A 6,000-nucleotide genomic window follows, 5' to 3' on the forward strand; every position below is an offset into this window, starting at 1 on the left:
TGCATGAAGATTACATTAATGATATGTTATGTTGTCATTGATGTCAATTGAACCGGTGATGGTATTTATGATATTGTTGATATTGTTGTTATTATTGATATTCTCTTGTAACCGATAGGAAGAGCTTTGTGGAAGATGTTGTAAACCAATATGTTAGTATGTGAGTTGAACCGGTAAACTGGTGTATAAGGTTAAACCCTTTCTATGTTATGTAACCAGTAAACCCTACAAATTGTTTTTGTTAAACCCTAACCGATTAAGTTTGTTGAAATGGTTATGTTGGTTTAAGATCTGATGTTGAGTGGTAATGATGGTGACACATGTGGTCATTGTATGAAGATTAGTTCAGATTGTTTTGGCACATTTGTTTGATTGTCTAGGGAATGAGAAAAGTTGATTGCATCTAATGCAAAGCACGTGATGAGTTACAAAGTCCGATGAAGCGGCGATCATGGAGCGGTTGGAATTTTCTTGAAGAATGTGTATAGATTGCTATGTAAATCCAACGGTCGCACTTGAACCGATTTGTTTGTAATCTCTATGAGAGAAATAGGTTTTTGTTGTGTTACTGACCTAATTGATTTGTATTTAAGGTCGATGAAGTTGTTTTGTAAAGGTGCTGGCAGAAATCAGTTGAGTGTGTGGTTGCCTAACCGGAGAATGAATCTGCAATTGGTGTAAAGGCAGATTGAAGCTTAAAAGGATCTAATCAAGCAAATGTATTTAGACAGATCAAGAAAACCTGTTGTCTTCTAACAATTACAATAGAAGTGAAATCCCCTAACCGGATAAGCCCTAACAAGCTTGGTTACTTCTTAAATCCTCTAGCAAGGTGGTCCATTAGCTTGGATTCTCAAATCCTCTATCGAGGTTACTCCTAAAAGGGTATTTTCTTTTTATCAAGGCATTTGTAAATCCCTTAACCGGGTGATTCCTAACAGGATCAATTCTTAACATGACCTATTGTAAAAGCTTTAACAGCATTGGCTCCTAACAGGGCAAACTTCAGAAGAGTTCAGATAGCTATCTTGTGAGTCTCATCTCACCGTGGTTTTTACCTATTTGGGTTTCCACGTATAAATATTTGTGTCATGTGGTGAATTTTTTTGTGTTTATGATCTTATTTTTTGATTTGATTGACTGCTTAAATATTCTGATAAGGCATGATAACTGGAAGCATTGAGAGATGGAATATGTTGGCATATGATTAAGCATTTGGATGTTTACAAGATTGAAGTTGTTTATTTTTAAGTTGGTATAACAGTTAATCGGTTGATGTTGAGTAATCTTATGAGTATTGATCTTGACAATGAAATTTTATTGATAAGTTTACTTTGTGTGATTGAGTTTGAGTTTGGGAAGTTTGTATTAGTTTTTTCAACCCCCCCCCCCTCTTAGTAATCTATCAGATACTTATTCTTTCATCATACCATCAATTGGTATCAGAGCGTCTCAGGTCCTCTTTAACCTAAAGCCTAAACAACTTGAGGAAAAGATCTTGTAGATCATGATGAAGAAGGAAGGCTTGAAGTTCAATAGAGAAAACTATAGGATATGGAGTGACAGAATGAAGATTTACATCAAGAGTCTTGGAGTTCAGTATTGGGATCGTGTAGAAACTCGGTATGTTGCACCTACTGGAACTCTTACTAATGATCAGAAGAAAGAACAAAAAGAAAATCATCAAGCATTGAAGGTTATTATAAGTTCCCTATTTGATGCTGAATATGTAGATGTTCGTGGTCTTGATACTACATATGAAGTATGGAAAAAACTTGAAGAGATTTATAGTGGTGATGAACATGTTAAGATTGCTAGTGAAGATATTGTGTTTGTAGCTATTAAGGAAGAGATCAAATCAGAAGGCACTAGTGTCCAGGATGGATAACTCTGATGATTGGAACATTAATAGTGGTTGTTCACATCATATAACTGGTGATCGGAGCAAATTTCTTTCCTTGAAGGAATTTGATGGCGGTGTTGTCAGACTTGGCAATGACTCGCCCTGTATGGTTAAAGGTAAGGGAGTTATTTCTCTTAATGGGAAGAGCAGTGCTAATGATGTCTATTGGGTTGAAGTTCTAAAGCACAATCTTCTGAGTGTGGCACAACTTAATGATAGAGGATACCCACTGGAGTTTAGAAATGGTATGTGCAAAATCTTTGACAACAAAGGTGAATTGATTGCAACCAGGAAACAAACCAGAGGTAATATGTTTCATCTTAATCCTAAAGTTAGCAACTGTTTGATTACAAAGATAGATGATAGCTGACTTTGGCATAGGAGATTTTGTCATATAAACTTTGATAACATTGTTAAGGTGAGCAAGTCCAAGATAGTAAGAGGTCTGTCTCAGCTAGACAAACCGAATAATGCTCTTTGCAAAGAATGTCAGTTAGGAAAGATGACTTCTTGAACTTTCAAGAGCAAGTCCTTCTCAGCAGAGCACTTGTTAGATTTGGTTCATACATATCTATGTGGACCAATAAGAACAAGAAGCATTCAAGGTGACAAATATTTCATGATCCTCACTGATGATTGTTCAAGGATGATGTGGGTCACATTCTTGAAGGATAAGAATGAAGCTTTTGGTAAGTTCAAGGCATTCGGGGCCTTAGCTAAGAAAGAGAGTGGCAAAAAGATAAAATGTCCAAGAACAGATCAAGGCAATGAATTTACTTATGAGGAATTCACTAAGTACTGTGATGAGAATGGTATCAAACGACAACTTTCTGCACCAAGGACACCACAGCAGAATGGTATTGCAGAGAGGAACAACCGGTCAGTGGTTGAAGCTTCTAGGATAATGTTGATACAAGGAGGTGTAGCGAAAACATTTTGGAAAGAAGTTGTAAGTATAGTTGTCTACACAATGAACTGAGTTCTGATGAAAAGAGGTAAGGACAAGACCCCTTATGAATATTGGTATGGAAGATCACCTGATGTTATCTATTTTAAGATATTTGGTAGCAAATGTTTTATTAAAAGAGGTGATTACATTAGTAAGTTTGAAGCTAAGAGTGATGAAGGCATATTTATTGGCTATTCCACCAAGAGTAAGGCCTACAAATGCTTCAACAACCGAACATAGAGAATTGTTGAGAGTGTTGATGTTTGGATAGATGAATGTCCCGAAGTCTCAAAAGGAACCTGTTCAAAGAAAAAGGATGGAGATCCTTGCATTTTGCTTTTGGAACCTGAAACTGTTAAATCAGAAACTGGTAAAGCAAATTCTGATGCACTTGTTCAACTAGAACAAATAAATTTAGAAGAAGATGATAATGAAGAAGTTGAACCTGAAGAGAATGATCATGTTATTCCTAGATTTGTGAGACTGAACAATAGTCCTGAGGAGATTATTGGGGATAAGGATGTTGGAGTACTAACTAGAAGGAGAATAAGAGAGAACTCTTGCATGATCTCCACCATTGAACCAAGAAGTGCTAAGGAGGCATTTGGTGATGATCATTGGGTTAAAGCTATGGAGCAGGAATTGGATCAAATTGAGAAGAACAACACTTGGACCCTGGTACCCCGACCGGTAAACAAGAATGTTATAGGTACTAAATGGGTATTGAGAAACAAGTAAATGAAGATGTTGTTGTAGTTTGCAACAAGGAAAGATTGGTGAAACTTTTGCACCAATAGCAAGACTGGAAGGTGTCGGAACTTTACTTGCATTTGCAGCCCATAAGAAGTTCAAGGTATACCAGATGGATGTTAAGTCTACATTTTTGAATGGGATGTTGGAATAAGAGGTATACATAGAGCAACCGGATGGTTATTCTTTGACAGATGAGAAAGACATGGTATGTAGATTGCATAAAGCTTTGTATGGATTAAAGAAGGCACCCAGAGCATGGTATGAAAGGATTCATACACATCAGATGAAGATAGGATTTGCAAGAACTGGTGATGATAGTAATTGTTCATGGTGAAAATGGATACAATAATAACAAGATTGAAAGGCTAAATGAATTCAACCACAAAAACTCTAGCCTAACAACAACAAAGATCCACCATAACATATGAAGATTACCTAAGACAATGTAAATAAAACAAAATCACAAAGATTATACCATCACATGTCCAATAGGGTTTTGAATCTCCATTCTTCCTATCTCCATTGATCTTGCTTGATATATTTGCTCTCAGATTTTATGTGCACAAGAGCTCAATAAAGAACGGAATGTGGTTGCAAGTAGGATCGTAATGTAGTCAATTGATCAAGTTGTTAGCCATTAGGCATTAGGGTTTTATAATGAAGAAGGCATCTCCTTAAATAGAAGACACAATATGAAATGGAGGGATAAGATTGAGAGGTGTAAAAAGGAGGTCGGCTAGGATTAGAGGGTAGGTAGAAGAAATAATAAAATAATGAAAGAGGTAGGTAGTGTAGGAATTAAGAGATGAATGACATGTGTCATGGGTAGAAAAGGTTAATGAATTAATTAAATAAATAAAGATTTATTTAATTAATAGAGAAAATGAGATAATTAAATAAATAAAATATTTATTTAATTTAGGAAAAGGATAATTTAAATAAATAAATGTATTTATTTAAATGAGCAATAAGGCTAGAAGAGGATAAATGAATTAATTAAATAAATAAAGATTTATTTAATTAATAGAAGAATTAGGCTTAAATAATTAAATAAATAAAATATTTACTTAATTAAACATGACAATTTTGGGTGTCTACATTTTGCCCCTCTTTGAGACAATGCGGCTTGTCGCGTTGTTTCAAAGAAGATAAGATGGACTGATACAAAGTTGCCCCAGTATAGGAATGATATGCCCCCTCGAGAGATTGGATGAAAATGTCTGAAAAGATTGCAGACAATCTCTCAATAAGAAAGAAAGAATGGACTGACTGAATAAAGTGACAAAGTCACGGGATGAAGAAGACTGACTCGGGAAATGAAGACTAAGGCTAGGATAGGCTATAAGATAGACCATGGGCAAAAGACATCCTCATTGTCATCTACACCTTCTCGAGATCAAAGTGCAGAGCGAGAAAAGAGCAGCAGCAGTCAGCAGTGATGGCCTTCGTGCACAGATTCGATCGCATTCGACGATTTCAGAGACCAGCAGAGGCAGGAGAGCCAGTAAGTACCACCAAACCTCCTCGTACTTTGACGCATTTACTTTTGTCATTAATGCATGCTAGGTAGGGAAATAAATGTGCTTAGAAATAGGGTACAAAAAAATCCAAAACCGTGTAACCGCGTCTGCGTCGGTGTCAGGCGCGTCTGTGTCGGTGCCAGGCACGTCTGTGTCTGGAACCGCGTTTATGTCAAATGCGGGCGCGTCTACGTCATGCAAGGGTGTTTGTGTTTCAAAGTCACGTTTATGCAAAATATAGGCACGTTTATGTCATACAGGTGCGTCTGTGTTGTTTAGGCGTGCTTGTGCAGTCTGTAGGCACGTTTGTGAGTTAAAAGCGCATTTATGTCCAAAAAAATGCAAGGTTTTGTCTTGTAGGTCAAATCAGTAGTTCTGTGATGAACATATGCTGTCGATTGGATAAGCTTCTAAGAGGATACACTCAAGCAGGTCCTCTAGGGAAGACTAGGATAGATCAAGGCACTTTGTGATGAACAGGGAGCACCAAGATAGAGTACTTTGTGATGAACAAGGAGTACCCAAAGTATGAGCAGCACTTTGTGATGAACAGGGAGTGCAAATGTGAGTAACACTTTGTGATGAACAGTGAGTGTCACTAGGATAGATAAGCATATGCGTTTAGATAAAAAGTAGCATTTTGTGATGAACAGTGAATGCCACCATGACTGACATGATTGATTTGCTTGACTGCAGGAGTACTTGCCTATGTTGGAGTCACGAGAGAAATTCCCGTCGACTCAGAGATTGCGACCTGAGCTGACAGCGGAGGAGCGAGCTGCCATCGAGGAGATGGGCTTGAGACATGTGCTATATGTGCCTGAGTTTCGGGCAAACATGGGACTGTTGACTGCACTTGCCGAGAGATGGCATTC

The sequence above is a fragment of the Cryptomeria japonica genome, chromosome 11 (assembly GCF_030272615.1).
Source record: "Cryptomeria japonica chromosome 11, Sugi_1.0, whole genome shotgun sequence".
In the NCBI taxonomy this organism is placed as follows: Eukaryota; Viridiplantae; Streptophyta; class Pinopsida; order Cupressales; family Cupressaceae; genus Cryptomeria; species Cryptomeria japonica.